The sequence below is a fragment of the Monodelphis domestica genome, chromosome 5 (assembly GCF_027887165.1).
Source record: "Monodelphis domestica isolate mMonDom1 chromosome 5, mMonDom1.pri, whole genome shotgun sequence".
Classification (NCBI taxonomy): domain Eukaryota; kingdom Metazoa; phylum Chordata; class Mammalia; order Didelphimorphia; family Didelphidae; genus Monodelphis; species Monodelphis domestica.
Genome location: NC_077231.1, coordinates 75,733,262 through 75,753,078, shown reverse-complemented (window position 1 = coordinate 75,753,078; position 19,817 = coordinate 75,733,262).

Here is a 19,817-nt window from a genome sequence, read left to right as displayed (position 1 = left end):
CAACACAAAGGATAATGTGTTACGGATCATTTCATTTGGTACAGGCTTCCTCCTGATTCAACCCAATTTTAGTTCTCGTTCTCCAAAGCATGGAATCACAAGTTTTCCTCTGATTCACATCTTTGAGGTCACCATATGCTACTGATTACATTTTTTAAGGCAGAGGATAAATCAACATGGAAACAAAGAATTTGAGAGCTGTAAGGCACCCTAAAGATCATCTCGCTCCTCTATTTCATGTTGACTGTTATCTGATAGAGTGGCAAGGGACTGGCACTTAATGCCAGACTTCTCCCACTTTCTCTTACAATGTGTTCAATGTATGGGGAGGAACTTAGCAGCAATCTCCTGGTGCCCTCCTGTCTGCCACATGCTATCAAGCTCCAGGAAAGATAAGGAGTGGGGCATTTTAGAAAAGTCACATGATAGACACCCTGTCCTTTTCATCAAGTCCATGAAAGACCCGGGCGACTGATAACATAGTTAAAATATCTAAGTGCCTCCGACGCAGCAGGATTCACTTCTTTTCTTGACTTTTTTTTAAGGGAGAAGGAATTTTTTACAGAAGAAAGCAAATGGAAAAGAAAACATTGTGTAAGATATTTCAGCTTAAAATTTGCAAAGGGATATTGAAATTGAGATTGGAGAAATATTGCAAATATAATGCTCTCTTCTGTCCCGATTTATACTCACACAGGTGGGTTAGGTCCTCCAGAGAGAGAGAGGCTGCTCCCTTAGCTTCTAGGGTACAGGGGTAGGTCTATACTCCTAACACCATAATTTCTAGGTCTCTACCAGTGTGCTTCCCATTAATAACCAGATAGTAGATAGAATTTATATATCATGGATATATATATATGTATGTGTGTGTGGGGGGGGGGGGGCACCATGTTTGCTCAGCAAAGGTGGCAATGTAAAAAAAAAAACTGCTATAAAACTGCCTTTCTCACCAGTTAAAAATGGAGCACACTCTTGTATAAATATATACATTTAGAGGAAGAGTGAGCTTGTGTGTTAGGGCAACTCATCACCTAGAACTATAGGACCTGGAAGTACTTTCTCTACCATAGGATTCTTGTTGAAGATCAGCTCTAGATTTCCAAGTTCAGCTCTCTCTTGAGTCCATAGAAAGCTCTCTCCTCTGGTGTCGGGGATGCTGCGTCTGGAAGTTGGTTCCTCTCTTGAGTTCTGGAAGTTGGCTTCTCTCTGCATTTATATCTGTTTGGAACATGTTCCTCTAATCTCTCAACTTTGTTTCAAAATGATGTGATAACTACTAAGTGAGATGTCCTTTTCTGGGGAAGCAGCACTTCTTGGTGAATGTCCTTGACTGCCAACTCCTGCTTTGGCTTTTTCTAACTTCTGGAACTCTTGTTTTTAAATACACACACACGCACACACACACACACACACACACACACACACACACACATCAGATGTGTGTATGTATATATTTACATAATAATGGAGATATATTGGAGATATTATATAATATACAATGGATATAAAATCAATATTTATATAATAATGGAGATATAGTAGAGATAATAATATAATATACAATGGATATAAAATATATATTTATAATAATGGAGATATATTGGAGATATTATATAATATACCATAGATATAAAATATATATTTACATAATAATTGAGATATATTGGAGATATTATAAAATATACAATGGATATAAAATCAATATTTATATAATAATGGAGATATAGTGGAGATAATATATAATATACAATGGATATAAAATATATATATTTATGTAATAATGGAGATATATTGGAGATATTATAAAATATACAATGGATATAAAATATATATTTACATAATAATGGAGATATGTTGGGGATATTATAAAATATACAATGGATATAAAATCAATATTTATATAATAATGGAGATATAGTGGAGATAATATATAATATACAATGGATATAAAATATATATTTACATAATAATGGAGATATATATTGTAGATAATATATAATAGAGATTAATATATTTATATAATAATGGAGATATATTGGAGATAACATATATAATATATAATGGACATAAATATATTTACATAATAATGGAGATATAAAATCACTTATATACATATAGAAATAAACATATATGTATACATATGTCTCTCTCTTTCTCTCTCTCTATATATATATACACATATATACCTACTATATACACACTATATTTGTCCACAGGCACATATATATATCCAAGGACATGATTGATTCAATCAAATCATTGGTTCTTTCCTGTATGATATCACTTGCTTTCATTCAATGACCAAGATTTTATTATCACCTTAAATTAATTAAGGCTGCCACTTTACACAGAGATAGTGCTAAATTTGGTGTCTGAGTTTAGATCCTACCCAAACCCTTATTGGATGTGTGATCCTGAACAAATCACTTAACCTTTATAGGCTTCAGTTGCCTCATCTATCAAATGGGGAAATATAATAGCATCTAACTCATATGATTGCTGTGACTATTAAAAGAAAATATGTATAATACTTTGTAAACCTTGAAGTGCTATATAAATGCTAGCTATTAATAACCCTTAAGGAATTTCTTCACACCTTATTTTGGAGATGGAGGAAACTCTTACCATCCCCTTTATCCAAGACAACATTTTAGCGATAGCCCTATTTCCTTTCTGCTTTTATATAGAATTCAACATTTGTGTGAAGTGGAAATCTCAAGGCTACATTTTATAGTATATATTAAGAGTATCTTCTGGACAATTATCTGCAATTTTCTGAGAATGACTTTGCCCCTGTCCATTGTTGCTGCCTAAATGCATCCCTTTGGGGTTCAAAGACAACAAAATCCAGATTTCAGAGATTTGAAGACCACAGGAAGAGGGAGGAAGCTATCTCCCCTCTTGTCCTTCCTCAAGAGACAGCATAATTGTATTCAGTGTCCTTGGGCTCTATGAGATAAATCTCCTCTATCTCCCAACAGATTTGGGAACACTTGTACTATGTGAAGGAAATCCAATTGAAAGTGTTTGGATAGCTGAAGTGATGGTAAGGATATTTGGAGTGCTCCAAGTCCTCTCTCAAGTCAAAGTTATATAACTGTTGCTATTTAGTTTGAAGAATTATCATCCTAGGTAGTAATAACCACACTCAAAGGCCTGGATTTTGTATGTCTGTCTGTCTTTCTTTCTTTCTTTCTTTCTTTCTTTCTTTCTTTCTTTCTTTCTTTCTTTCTTTCTTTCTTTCTTTCTTTCTTTCTTTCTTTCTTTCTTTCTTTCTTTCTTTCTTTCTTTCTTTCTTTCTTTCTTTCTTTCTTTCTTTCTTTCTTTCTTTCTTTCTTTCTTTCTTTCTTTCTTTCTTTCTTTCTTTCTTTCTTTCTTTCTTTCTTTCTACCTTTTTCTTCCATCATAGAACCAATATTCTGAATTGGTTCTAAGGCAGAAGTAGACAATGGGAGTTAAATGGCTCGCCCACAATCACATAGCTAAGGAAGTGTCTGAAGCCACATTTGAACCTAGAATCTCCCATCTCTAGGCCTGGCTCTCAGTTGGGAGGACCTGAGTTCAAATCTGAACTCAGATTCTTCCCAGCTGTGTAACCTAGGCAAGTAACTACTGAGCCACCTAGTTATTTTCTGAGATGCTTTCTTCATTTAGTGACTATATTGGAATTGACTTAACATTTTAAAAGAACAGATAATTGATCAACAAGTATTAGCTAAGTTCCTACTATATATCAACTCCTATACTAAATACTATGGATATGAAAACAATAATACAAAAATATTAGGGTTAAAAGTTGGTTTTAGATGTAATTAAGGAAAAAATAAATATTTTTAAATAAAAAAAAAGAAATGAAGCAAGAGTGTTAAGAACCAGTCATTGGGGGAGCAGATAGGTATCACAGTGTATATAGAGCACCAGGTCTACAGTTGAGAGGACCTGGGTTCAAATCTTAACTCAGATTCTTCCCAACTGTGTAACCTAGGCAAGTAGCTTAACCCTGATTGCCTAGCGCTTACAGCTCTTCTGTCTTAGAATTGATACTAAGAAAGAAGATAAGAGTTTAAAATTTTTATTTTTTCAGAAAAGTCCATTGAAAGTAAAAAAAAAAATCTGACTCTTGATGGGTTGAATTTTTCACTTTTTATTTCTCACTATAAAGATACAACTGATGATTATAGATACAATCTGATTGACTCATAGTTGTATATACTATTTCAACACACATTTATTAAGTGCTTACTTTGTGTAAACTCCCATGCTAAGCCTTGGGGATTCAAAAAAAAGACAAAAAGTCAATTCCTGTTCTCAGGGAATTCATAATCTATGAAGGACACAACATATAAATATCTCTTTACAAACATGATCTATACAGAATAAAGTCAGTGCAATTACAGAGAAAGGCATGAAGACTAAGAAGAAGCAATAGGCTGAAGAAGGTAAGCCATTAGTTGAGTCTTGAAGGATGCCAAGGAAGTCAAGTGGTAGAGGTCAGGACATGGATAGCCATATACAGTACATGCATTTTGCATGCCACAGATCAAATAGAGACAATTAGTTAAGGTTGTTTCTATACCAAAAAGATCTAGTGCTATTAGTGGACTATAAACCCTATATGAAGTAACTGTGTCTTCTGGTAGCCAAGGATTCCAATATAATTCACTAAAAGAAATATAACACCCAGCAATAAGGAAGTGATCATGCCAATGTGCTTTGCCATAGTCAGACAATGTTAGTCTGTTTAGTTCTGGTCAACCCACTTTAGAAAGGATATTGATTTTCTGATGACTATCAGGATAGTAACTAAGGGATTTTAGTTCCTACTACATGATAATTGGTTGGAAGAACTTTATATAGTTGATTTGTAAAAGGGAAGGCAGAGGAAGGGAACATGATAAAAAGTATTTGAAAGGCTATCACTTGAAAAAGGATTTGGAGTCATTTCGTCTAAGAGAGCAGGATTAGGAGTCCTGAGTAGAAGTGAAAAGGAGGAACCTTAAGGATGTATGTAAGGGGAAACTCCCTAATTATTAGAGAAATCCAAAAGTCAAAGTAAAGAATGCTTTTAAGTGGAGAGGGGGTGGTAATGAGCATTCCTCCATTAGAGACTCTCAAACAAAAGTTAGATGATCACTTGTTGAGTATGTGAAATTCTTCGTTCATGTTTAGGTTGCCCTGGAAGACTAAATTCTGTTTCTCATTTCTAATATTGATGAATGAAGCAGGTCCTGAATTCTTTTCACCCGGCTTAGCACAATGTTTGACACATATTAAGTGGTTTGTAAATTATCTTTCTTCCTATCTATTTATCTATTTATCTATCATCTATATATCTATATATCCATCTATCTGTCTGTCTGTTTATTTTTCTATTTGTCTGTCTGTATATCTGTCTGTCTATCTATCTTTCTATGTCTATCTATCTGTCTATCCACCCATCTATCTTTCTTTATTAACATCCAACTCTTTCTGTATCTTTGTATCTATCTATCCATCAATCAATACATGAATATATATCTCCCTGTATCAAAATATCCTTCTATCTATCTCTATCTCTGTATCTTTATATGCATGTATCTATCCATCTATCTACCTATCCCCATTTCCATCTATCTCTGTTTATATTTATCTTTTATCTCTCTAATTTTTATCTCTTCCTATATCAGTTATCTATCTTCATCTATCTCTGAATCTATTCACCTATCTTCAACAACTAAATTCAAAATTGTAAGATAATACTTTCCAGAAACTAAATGTCTCATTTAAAATACTGGATAAAAAGAACATGAAAGCAATGTTCTTTTTCCAAGGCAGTGTGGTATATGGGAGAGAACATTCTATTTGGAATATCAACATCACCAGAACTGAATGTGAATCCTGGACCTATTATTCATTACTTGTATGACTTCAGACAAGCTATTTGATTGCTCTGAGACTCAGTTTTCCTAGTAACAAAATGAAAAGATGGGACAAGATGGCCCTTGAGGTCTTTTTCTGCCCTGACTTCATGATCCTGTGATTGGTAAGTAAAGGAGTGAGACTGGAGGATTTCCCAAGTGGTTTCCTAATGTAGTTAATAAATTACTCCATCTCTTCACTTAAGGTTCACCACAAGGAATGAAATGGGAAGTGAATCCTAAAGTAGCAATTGTACCAGCTTTCAGAGATGGCCAGTGTCAGACTGAATAGTAGTCAGTAGAAGTTACTGTGGAAGAGCCTGGTTCAAGGTCAGTACTTTTAAGTTGTTGATAATCTGTTTAAATGCATCACTTTCTGACTCTTTTTAGAACCTAGTACTTTCTAGGGTTGGATTAAATTAATTTATTGCTCACTTCCTTGACATTGGAAAACTATTGCAACTATTCAGTCACTGTTAAAGTGCCCTTTATTGGGATATGTCAGACTTCCTCAGGAGTCAGGGAACCCCTGAAAATGATGCCACTTTCCAAATATACCATAAATGGGTGAGATCTGCAAGTGGTAAGTTTTCTCTGTTGTTTCAGGGGGAAAAAATGAAAATCAGGGAACCGTCATAGACTTTTAATGGGAAGTGACTAGAAGTTCAAAATGCCTTGGAATCAGTTCTTAGAAAGTATTTTAAATTGCATTGGATATGGTAATGGAAAGAATTTAGGGATTGAAAGTCATTTGGAAAACTCAATTCCTGAATTAAGCACCAGTTCCCAAGAATATATTCTTAGATTCCATTGGTATTGGGAATAATCTGTAAGTAACTAAAATAGATCATCATCTGCTTTGCAACTTATAATCTTAGTTATCTGGGAGTGCTGAGTGGTTGGCCAGTGTCACATTGTTAGAATGTGTCCAATGCAGTACTCACAGTCAGATATTTCCTGACTTGAAAGCCTGATTTCTAAACACTAACTATGCCATGCTGTCACCACCAGGTAGTTTTACCCTTTTCCTAATAGAGATGAGCTCATGGTTGCCCCAGTGGTGAATATCAGAGGCAGAATTCCAATCCATATTGCCTCTGAGACCCTCATACTTCCACCTACCCTACAAGATCGCTCTCCAAAATGTTTCTGCTTTGAAGTTTGTGTTATCACTGCTGTTATTATCTGAGACTGAGGACTGTGTCTCCCTTAAGAGAAAGCATTGAAAAAAATTAAGTGAAGTTGAGGAAAACTTATTTTAAAGCTTCTTTTTTTACTCATTATACAACATTCTATTAAATAATGAAATGATTGTTGTATTGTAACCCGCTCAACTCTCTGGGAATAACCTGGGTCCATGAGCTTTGTAGTTAAGTGTGCAGAAAGTCTAGGGTCCCTCTAGTGAAGTTCCCATGACACCAGAGACATGGAGTAACCCTGTGGGATGAATGGTGCCCATTATTTGGATTGATTGTTAAGGGTTCTCCTTTTTCACAACTTTTTTTTTTAATAGAGAATGTTTGAGAAGCCTGTCCTGGTGGAAATAACTCATGACGGGACAGTTACCAAAGAGGTGTGACCTGTATTAGGTAACACAATTTGTTTTTATATAAGGTATTTTAAGGAGTATAGTAACAGCTTTGCCAGTCAGAAAGTCCATCACCATAATCAATAATAAAGCTAATTAATGCCTAAGAAAATCTTCCTTCTGCCCTTCATTTTAGAGGTAGGAGATATCTTTTGGGTTAAACTCCCTAGATCATCATGCCCAATGTCTTCTGTTTATGTAATAATTGTAACTAGATGGAACATAAAAGTACTAAGCTCAAAGACACCAGGAACTGAATCCAAGTTCTACCTCTGACACATACTATGAACCTGGGCAAATCTCAACTTCTAGGTCTCTTATAGAAGATGTGCAGGTAGAAGGAGTTCTTGGGAATTTAACTCTCAAAGTTCCAGCCATTAAGCTATTATAGACAGTGTTCCAAAAGTCTTAGAGCAGTTTTAAGTTTTGATGACTTAAAACTTCCCTAAAACTTTTGAGATGCCCTATATAATTGTATATGGCAGACCCTATGATGTAATAGGGAGACAATCTCTGAGCCAGGAAAGACCTGGGAGTCATACTTCTGACACATAATGACTCTGCTACCCTTTATGTTAAGTGCTCTAAGAACAGAAGTTGCAGAGGGTGTCAACAGGCACTGATAGAAGGAATTTCCTCCCCCAAGGATTTGTTATGCCAATAAAAATCACAAATCTGGTCCTAATCACCTGTACTTTATTACTTTGGAAATGAATTGAACCTTGACATTTTTTATCTCTCATTTATTAGGGACTGATTTAGCCTTCATTTCAGGGAATATTTCTCTTCTTGGCCTGGACCTTCCTGATACGTTTTTGCTGGAATTACTTTGAAAAAATATCAATAATTATTGTTAAATTCTGAAATCTCAAATATTTTTGTAGTTCATCATTTAGAAAGAACTCAAAGGCCATTTGATTCAACTCTACCCTCATTTTACAGATGGGGAAATTGAGGCCCATAAAAATGAAGTCAACTGCCCAAGGTCTTCCAGATAGTAAATAGCAGATGTAGGACTTGAACCCAGTGACTCCTTGCTGGAATGCTTTTCATGAAATACTGTTTAGAATTGTAAGAAAAATGGGAACACAGGAAAAAGCACCCAAGAGAACAAATGGGCCATGTTAGACCTCTTAAAAGTCTCATTAGAAGGACCTATTAGACAGGTCCTGCTCCAGACTGTCAGGGAAGGAATCTAATCCAAGCAGTCTGCCTTCTCAGATATCAAAGGAGATATTTAGGTTGGGATATGGCCTGGAAAATGGTCACAATCATCCATGGTATCCATTTGCTGTTGTACAGCTGAATTGTTACTATATAAATCTTTAGTATGGGGGTGAGGGAGAGAATGGAAGGAAGGAAGGAAGGAAGGAAGGAAGGAAGGAAGGAAGGAAGGAAGGAAGGAAGGAAGGAAGGAAGGAAGGAACGAAGGAAGGAAGGAAGGAAGGAAGGAAGGAAGGAAGGAAGGAAGGAAGGGGTTATTATGAAGATCAAATACAGTAACATATATGAATCATTTCATATCTTAAAGTGCTATATAAATAATCATCAATATCACCATCATCATTTCATTTGACTTGGCAAAACCTAACTAGGTATATACAGAGATCTCAGAAAGTGGGAAAAACCTCATGGGTAAAAATAAATAAAATAAATAAATGTAAATACATAAATTAAAAAAATAAATAAAAATAAAAATTTTTATTGTAGCAAAAGATTGGAAAGTAAGGAGACATGCAATCAAATATGAGATGACTAAGCAAATTATAGTATGTGAATGGAATGAAATGGTATGACTCTCTAAGAAATAATGAAAAGAACAGATTCAGAGAAACCTGTGAGGACTTCTATGAACTGATACATAGTGAATTGAGTTGAGAAAAACAATCAGTATTGGGTACAGCAATAATCTCTCACAAGAAAACAGTTTTTAAAAGATCCTGCCATGGAACACAACTCTAGAACATTGAGAATAAATGTTTCCCATCTCTTGGCAGAGAAGGGATGGGCCACAGGGGCAGAATTCATCTTCTGACCCAGCCAGTTTGTGAATTTGTTTTATCTAACTGTATTTTTTTTTCTCACAAGAAGGAGCTTTTATTTGGTGGAGGGAACAGAGTGGGAATTGAGTAGAGTTATAAAGAAGAAATAAGAATAGTGATAATAATCCAAAGAAAAAGAAAAAAAATCAATGAAATATTTTTAAAATACACAGAAGAGAACAAAAGGAAGTTTAAAAGGGGAGAGAGACATGCAGTAACTATCATGTAAAATTTAATAGATATTTACAAAAGCAAGCTGTACTGATAAATTTTCACAATTTCACATATAATCCTCTTTTTCTGTTCTTTGTATAAACAAATATTCCTGTTGGGTGATGCTTGTCAAGTTCATGATAAAAAGGATTTTTTTTAAAGGGAAGATATGAGATATTATATAATCAGTAGCTAAATTTAAAATATAGCCCAAAGCAGTATATTTCCAAAATCCATTTTGTCTTTAACAGAGAAAGGAGATAAAGATATTTGAAATATATACATTGAATTTACACATAATTGTATTATTTTAAAGAGGAAAACAATTCTTAGACATTAAACTTTTCAGAGATTTATAAGACAATACAATTCCTGGTTGTTTCAATTCCCTTAAAATGAATGCTTAAAAAATCAGTTTGATGCTGATGAAAAGAGATGTTTATTATTATTATTTCTGTTGTCAAATTTGTATTCTTAAATTTTATTATTGTTAAATGTTTAATATGAGCAAAACATTGCTAGATCTTAGGGGGATACAAAGATGAATATGATAAAGTCCCAACACTTATGAAGCTTAAAATTGTATAAGGGGATGATTGATTGGTTGGTTGGTGTCCTTAATGATCAAAGAGGAGCAAAACAATATCACTGGTGATGCCTTTTGACTCTCACACAAAATAGATTTAAGTGAGGTAGAGGTGCACAAAATCATTGGCATCATTCTCTTCTTCTAGAGTCATTGAACTCCAGTGACATGACAGAAGTCAAGATGACTGGTGATGGCTTGGGAAGCTGTAGATGACCTTGATTTCTTCAATGTCTAACCAAGTTCTAAGTGTTCCACAGCTCCTGCTTCCACCACCTTCATGGTTGTTGTAGCCCTTCCTTGGTGAGTCTTCATGTTCTTGAAATAGAAGGAATTGCTTCTAAGATGTGAGTTCTATGAGGGGAAATAAGATCTGTAAGGGGAAAATAGCATATAAATAAAATTCAAATACAAATTAGAATAAGTGCATAAAACAAATATGAAGACAGAGGAAATTGAGGAACAATGTGGGAAAGTTTTTGTTGAGAACAGGGCATGTCAGAGAGTTCTTGGAGAAGGGTTGTGTTTTAAAAAATAAAAGTAATGAAGAAATTATTCGAAGTGGCATGAGTTGGGATAAGTGTTGGTCACTGCATATGTTGTTAGATGGTTGATATCATAATTTTACTGTTCTTTCTCTTTACATTTTTCTATAGGTGAGGGGAAAGGATAAATATGGAAATGAGAGTGCTATAAAAATAAGACATATCCAAAAATGGAAAAAAAGATAAAGCAATAGAAAGGGCATTCCAGATGTTAATGAAGGCATGAATAAAACAGGGAAGAGAGAATATGTGACATGTCCATGGAATAACTAGTAGTACATTTGGGTTGAAGCATAAAGTTCAGGAAGGCAAGCAATATGAAATATGGTGGGGCTTGATTTGACTTTTGTACAATCAGATTGATTTTCTGATATGATGAAGATAAAGTCTTAAGGCTGGATTTTTCACTTTTTAACTCTTTCTTGTCTTGTTGTCATGGAGACAATGCCATCAGAGTAATGAGAGATCCAACAAGATTGTATATGGAAAGTGCTTTGTAAACCCTCAAGTGTTATATAAATGTCAGTTATGATTACTGTGCTTGTTGCTAGTTCCAAAGATTTGCATGATTTCTGCCAGCATTAGTTTTCTAAGGTAGCAAGATAGTCACAAAGGATTTCAGCCTATAACTTTACCTGAAACCAATGTATAACAAAAGGAAGGGAAGGAAGGAAGAGAGGCATAGAATTGTAATTAGGTCTTAAAATTATATTCACTAAGTCTTTTAGCATGAAGCCTAGATATGCTACTAACACTTTCACCAGTATGACATTTCTCTAGAATATATTGAAATATACCATCATCAATCAACAAATGGTTGTTTCTTAGCTCTGCACAGCAGAAGCAACAAAATAGTAGATATAAAATCTATATATCTAATATACATTAGATACATGTCATACTCTACTATTAGAGTACATGAGTTCAAATCCAACCCAACTTTGTGATCTTCATCAAGTCACTTAACTTTCTCACCTTCATCTATAAAATGAGGAAGGGGAATGGAAAGGTCCCTTCTAGTTGTAGATTTCTGATCCTATGACCTTAAGTAAATCACCTAATTTCCTATGTGATTTACCTGTGTGAAATTAGGTAAATCATTTAATTACCCTGGGACTCAGTTTACTCATCTATAAAAGCAAAAGTTTGTCCTAGATGGTCTCTGAGGTCTTTTCTAGCTCTGTATTCATGGTCCTATTATTTTGGGTAAATTATTTAACTTTACTTTGCCTCTGTGATAAATCACTTAGCTGCCCTACAACTCATTTTCCTTATCTGTAAAATGTAGGGAATTGGACTAAAGGCCTTTAAGGTTCCTTCCAGTTTACAGTACATACATCCTATGAACTTTCTATAAGGACTTGTCCCTGACTTCAAGGATCTTGGTCTAGTGGAGTCTAGGGGAAGAGAGGGGCGTGGGGAGGAGGGAGAGGGAGAGACAGAGAACAGAAGAGTAGATAATCTAGCAATATAAGGAAATATCTGATGAATTCAATGGGGAAAAATCAATGGGAAAGGGTGCTCAAGAGCAAGCAGGAGATGTGAAAGGAAGGCTTCTTAGAAGAACTTGAGCTGACATTTGATTTATAATTAAGATCTACATAGGCTGAAAGTTCTTCACCTTTTGTATGTCTCCTTTGACAGTATCTGATCAAACCAACAAACTTTCTCAAAATAATGCTTTCAAATATTTTTTTAAAATATGCAAAATTTTAATTCATGGTTAGAGAAAATAAGACTAATTCTTTTCCTTATATAATTTTATGGACACCATGAAATCAAGATAAACTCTGATATAGGTAGAGAAAAGTGGGGAGAAGATAAACAATATGTGCACTAGTCTAGAACCTCAAAAACAAAAGAAAAGACTACTTGGAAAGCCCAGTGGTTTTCATATTACCTTTATTCTTTCCCCTTTTACTCAGTCAATGGATCTCCAGACAAATCCCAATAATGAGCTGGACACAAATTCCTTATTGCTCCATTTAAGTATGGGAACACTTTTTAGTATTCTTACTCCAGTTTGCTCTAGTATTGGCATCCTTGCCCTGTTTTTTTTTTTTCTTTCACTAAGATGAAGTAGAAAATGGGAACTATGAGGAATCAATCTGAATTCAGGTTAAAGAGCCCATGAAGATTAGGAAGTTTAGACAATTAGCATCCAGGTTGCCTCTGACTCTCAAATTGTATGATTAAATGCGTAATTTAGATATAGATACATACATGTATATATGTATATAGGGCATCCAAAAGTATTAATGCAATTTTAAGCTAGTAAAAGTTAAATCTGCACTAAGACTTTAGGGACACCTTGTGTAGTATATGTGTATATGAATGCATGTGCATATATCCCTGATAATAATTTCATATGCAAAGGGTTAAACAATTCTATTAAGTTCAATAAGCATTTCTAAACAATCTGATAAATTTCCAGGCATTGTGCTATGTGCTAGAGTTAGGGTCTGAAATTGAGATTTCATGGGTATAAAGAACTTTTCTATCAGGAAATGCCCCCTATCAAATCAGCTAGTGCCTTCTGTGCTTCTAATGGTTTAAGAAAGCTGTTGAGAATGTAGTTAAGTAGAGTGTTTCATTCAACATTCAACAGTCAATATGGGTCAGAGACTTAATTCAAACTCATGTCTTCCTAGCTTTTAAGTCAATTTTTAATTCACTATGCCATACTGTACGCCTATTTGTCTCTGTTTCTCTTCAAACATACATACACATATACACACATCCATAAATCTTTATATGCACATATGTGTATATATTTATGTATAGATTGAAATAGATGTTAGATAATGGATGGATAGATAATAAATGGGCAAATAGATGATAGATGAATGGATATACAGATGGATAGAGGGATAGAAAAATAATGGATAGACAATGTATGGAAAGATAGGTAGATGATGGATGGATATATCAATATATAGTTGGATTTATTAATAGATAATGGGTGGATAGATAGTTTACAGATGGATGTATAGATAGATGGGTGCATAATGAATAGATAGATAAATAGCTTGATGATGGATGAATGGATGAATGGATGGACAGACTGAAAATGGATGGATAGATGGAAATATAATCAATATATAGATGGATTAATGATAGATAGATAGACGATACATACATACATACATAGATGAATAGATAGACACTGTATGGGTAGATAAGATAGCGAGATAACTAGGTGATAGATTGATGGATAGATAATTATTAAATGGATAGATAACAGATGAATAGATAGATAGATAGATAGATAGATAGATAGATAGATAGATAGATAGATAGATAGATAGATAGATGAAATATATTCCAGCAGTATCTAAAGATTGTGTTACATTTGTGTTCCTGCCAGTGGCAGATGACAGGAGTTTCTAAACACAAAATGGAAGTTGCTTTTCTTGTCTTTCTTCCATCACATATCTGTTGAATGGTTGAATATCAGTCCCACTGGCATCAGCAAGTTTACAGATAGATATTAAAAAGCATGGACTATACCCTAACCCACCAAAATTACTTGATCATACCAACTTCACATTAAATAGCACTAGAAAGTCTGCACTTACTCTTATGAATTCTCTTCTATACAATATCTTGTGAAATACAACTCTTTGATAAATAACATATATGTACCAAATGAAAAACAAAACAAATCAAAAACTTGAACATTAGAAAAAATGACCCAGAGCCACTGGAAGATTCTTGGAACAGAAAAAATGGGGGTAAATTCCTTTCAAGAGAGCATTATGGAAAGAGTTGAATTCAATTCCTGCCTCGGACACTAACCTAGCTTTGTGATCTTGGGCCAGTTCCTTCATCTTACTGGACTTCATTTTCCTCATCTATAAAATGAAAGCTTGGACTCAAACTTCTCAAACTCCAAATCTATGATCCTATGATCAGTGACCATTAGCAAGTCACTTACCTTCTAAATTATTTTCTTCATCTGTAAAAAAATGGGACCTACTTCACTGAATAGATATGAAGACCAAATGAGATGATGTACATAAAATACTTTGAAAGCCTTAAAGATTTGCAAAATGTCATTGTCATCATTATCATCATTTTTAAGTAATCATGGTTGAGTGATTCTATAGAGCCATCCAGGAAGATTTGGACTCCTGACATCTTCAGCACATACTGACAGTGAGATCCTAGGCAAGTCATTTAACCTTTGAGCAATTCTCCAAGTCTATTAGTTGCAGTGAAAGTGTTAATATGAATTGTTAGAGGGAGGTTTTCTCAAATCGCAATTTCCAGTCCCTCTCCTATCCTTATTATTAAGCATATTTTACCATAACCTAAATCTTTAGAGACTGATAAACTATGTACAGCATATTTAGTAACTATGCATTAGCAAAAATACTTCATTAATCTAAATATGCTCTTCTGGGACCTGGCCACATAAACAGAATTTACAGTACTTGGCAGCAAATTGTTACTTTGGCTAAGGACAGACCACTGCACTGGAATCTGAGACTTACTACTCTATTCAAATTGGTGAGCCAGCTTGTAAAGGTTTCCAACTGCCATTATTCCCTGAGGTTCATGGTACATGGAAATCTAACTTGATTCAGCATTCCATCCAACTCTCCAAGCATTTAACCTAATACTTAGAATGTGTAGACTCTACACTAAAAAGTACTCTGCCTGATACTGAGAACACACAGATAGAAAAGAAATGTTCTTTGCCTTCAAGACATTTTCATTCTACTGATTCATGCTGAACAACTCACCTGCAGATTGCCCCTCAACCCATCTGAACCAAATCTTTAAGTTCCTGTGCAAAAGACCTGCAGTTAGGAAGATCTGAGTTCAAATCCAGATTCAGCCCCTTATTACCTGTGACTATGACTTTGGGAAGTCACTTAACTGTGACTGTGACTTTGCCAAGTCATTTAATTTCTGTCACCTCCAATTTCACCATTGGTAAAATGGAAATACTAATAGCACCTCTATCTCCCAGGGTTGTTGTGAGAATCAAATACTTATAAAGCAATTTAATAATATTTCTATAAAATTATTTATTTATTTTAGATATCATAATGCAATATGTAGAATAATAGTAATGTAATATATAAGATTTGTTATTAAAATGTAATAAATTATAATAAATATGCTTTTCTAGGAGAAAGAATTCTTATATTAGTTATATGCAAAAACCTATGTCTAATTCTTTTTCCCCATTCCTCCCACTCTTCCTCCTTTATAAGATGATATAAGTTCGACATGTTATTATATAATACATATTTCCTTGTCTGTCATGTTGTGAAATAAGACACAAATTGCTAACACCAGAGAAAAATTCATGGAGGAAATAAAATGAAGAACGGTTTATATCAATATGCATTCAGACTCCATCTGTTTCTTCTGTGGTGGGAGATACACTTTTTCATCATGAGTCCCCTGGAGTTGCCCTGGATACTTGCCTTGATAATAATAGTTGTCATTCACAGTTGATCATCATTCATTGTTATTGTGTGTACAATGTGTACAATGATCTCCTGGTTTTGCTCAATTCATTTAGCATCACTTCATATAAGTTTTTTACAGGATTTCTGTGATTATCTTGTTTATCATCTCATAGGCACAATAGTATTCCATTACAAGCAAATACTCCAACCTGTTCAGCCATTCCTCAATTTATGGGCATCTCTTCAGTTTCCAGTTCTTTTCAACCATGAAAAGAACTGCTACAAATATTTTAGAACATATAAGTTCTTTCCCTTTTTCCTTGGTCACCTTAGGAATTAAACCTAATAGTGGTATTCCTGGATCAAAAAGTATAAATGATTTTATAGGTCTTTCAGTATAATTCCAGATTGTTCTTTAAAAGGTCTGGATCAGTTCAGAGTTTTGTAAATAATGTATTACTATGTTTATTCTTCTACATCACCTCTAAAATTTGTCACTTTGCCCTTTTATAATTTTAGTCAATCTGATCATTGTAAGATCATATTCCAGAGTGGTTTTGATTTGTATTTCTCTAATTAATAATAGAGAATTTTTCATAGGTATAGATATCCTTGATTTCTTCATCCAAAAACTTTCTGTTCATATATTTTAACAATTTATCAATTGGGGAATGGCTCATATTCTTATGCATTTAACAAAGTTCTCTATAAATTTTAGCTATGAGACCTCTATTTGAGAAATCATCTATACATTTTCCCCCAACTTATTGCTTTCCTTTTAATCTTGGTCATAGTAGTTTTATATATGCAAAATCTTTTCAGTTTAATGTATTCAAAATTATCTATTTTAAAATATTTTCTATCTCTTGTTTATTCATAAATTCTTCTCCTTCCCAGAATATTTGAGATACAGGAGAAAAAGCTACTTTAAATTTTCATTTGGCATTTATATCATTGATCATTGTCATTAGAGAATTCTGGTCATTATCATTTAAACACTCCAACAACTATTAAGCCTCTATAAGGTTCTAGGCGCTATGCTATAAGTGGTGGAGAGACAAAGAGCTTAAACAAAACAGTCTTTGTTCTCAAGGAGCATACATTATCCTGGAGGATATCCATATACATATTAACAGAGACAAGTAAATATAAGATAATTTGTGGTAATGTGGGGTGGTTTATGGCAAGGAATGTAGGGAGGAAATGTATTGTCAAGATTAAGGAACAGCTACTAGTCAATCCAGTTTTTCTAGAACAGAAAGTGTATGAAATAAGAATATAGGATAGGTTAGAGTCAGATTATGAAAGGCTTAAAAAGCTAGTCTATTTTATCATAGAAGCACTTGGGAGCCATTAACTGTGTGTAAAGCAATTATGGTACTTTTTTAAGGGGAGATGAGAAGGGGACAGGGGAAGACATTGAGATGACCAATGAGGGGACTATTAAAATAACTCATTTAAGAGGTGATGAAGATCTGCACTAAGCTAGGGACCATGTTTTTGAAAATACTAGAACTTTTAGATGTGAACGGTCAATGTCGGAGTGAATACGGAAAGACAAATACACAAATGCATTGCTGGTGGAGCTGTGACTTTGTTCAACAAAGATAAAAAGCAGTTTACAATTGAGTAAATGAAGTGACAAAAATGTCCATACACTTCAAATCAGAGTCAATCTAGGCATATATCCCAGAGAGGTCAGAAAAGTTCCACACTGAACTAAAGTATTTGTCGCAGCACTTTTGGAGGTAGCAAAATACTTGAAACAAAGTAGATGCCCATTAATTATTGGTTAATTAATTAATTAATGGTTAGCCATATTGTGGTACATTAATAAAATGGATTATTATTGTGTGGTAAGAAATGACAAACATATGCTAAATAGGAAAAAAACGACTATAACTATACTAGAGAGCATAAAAATTCTTACATAAACTGATAGAAGAAGTAAGTAAAGCCAGGAAAACAATATACATAATAACTATGCCTGTGTAAATGGAAAGAATAGCCACCATATAATAATAGGTTTATTTAGCAAAATTATAAAGAATATTATATATGTATATATATATATATACATATATATATATATATATATAGTTAAATGATGCCTTCTCTAGCATGGGGAAGGGAGTGAGTAAGGGAGATACCAGGGAACCTTAATGTAACAGATAAATTAATTAATTTTTAAAAAGAATAAGTTGGGCTCCGAAAAAGAAATAAAAGCAGACACCTCTCTCCAATGTTCTGTTGAGGTAGATTGGTCTGCGAGTGTGCAGAATTGCCTTTCTGATTGAATTGTTTCACTATATTGATTTTTTAAATTGATTTCTCTTTTTAAATTCTTGTTGTAAGAGATGACACTCTGGAATAGAGGAAGGATACAATGTGAAATCTAGATAATGTTAAAGCAAAAGATATCCATATGATATTTTTTTTAAATATTGGAATTTTTAAAAAGAAAAAAGTATAATAGTTCCTTGTTGCTGTTACCATAAAATACTAATTCTTCGATTTGACATCTAAAATCTTTCAGAATCTGACTTGTTTTGTTGTTGTTCAGTCATATGGTTGTGTCCAACTCTTTGAGGCCCCATTTGGGGTTTTCATGACAAAGATACTGGAGTGGTTTACCATTGCCTCTTCCAGGGAATTAAGACAAACACAGGGTAACTGACTTGCCCAGTTTACACAGCTAGCAAGTATCTGGGGCCATATTTGAACTTGGGTTTTCCTGACTTCAAGCCCAGGGCTCTATGCACTAGGGCACCACCTAGCTACCATTACATTATTTTGAATAATTTCTTCCATTGGCTAGCCAAACTGACAGAGCTTCTCCTCCCCACACCAGGCAGTTCCTCTCTCCCCAACCTTGACTTTGCTGGTGTTATCTAAAATGCCTGGAATATCATGTGCTCACTTCTGTTTCTTAGAATTCCTACATATTTCTCTTCATGGACTTATTTTGATTATTACTTCCCAAATTTGCCTTTCCCTGATCCATATTCCTTCTAGGTAAGGAAATTAGTTGGTGTCAGAATGGATAGAACCCTTGGCTTAGAGCAAGGAAGAAGACCTGAATTCAAATCTAGATTCAGATGCTGTATGACTCTGGACAAGTCCCTTAAGCTCTACTTGCCTCGGTTTCCTCAAATGTAACAGGATGTCTCAACAACAACAAGCTAAGGGATGAGTAGTAACAAGTTCTTGATCTGTTCATAGACCATAGATTGAACACTGGATAAGACTTCAGAATCCATTTTCTTGACACTCTTCACTTTACAAATGGGGAAACCATGGCCCAGAATGACTCAAGGATTGACCTAAGTTCAGACAGGAAAGAGGTGACAGAGGTAGAGCTGGTATCCACATTCTCTGCTCCAAATTTCCATTGGCCATGTTGCCTTTGAATAAACACTGGTCCTGATGAAGAAACTGAAAATATATACACCAAAGGTTAAACGTTGTTCATAAAAGCATGTGATTTTATTAATAAACAGATACCTTGTTTAGGTGAAAC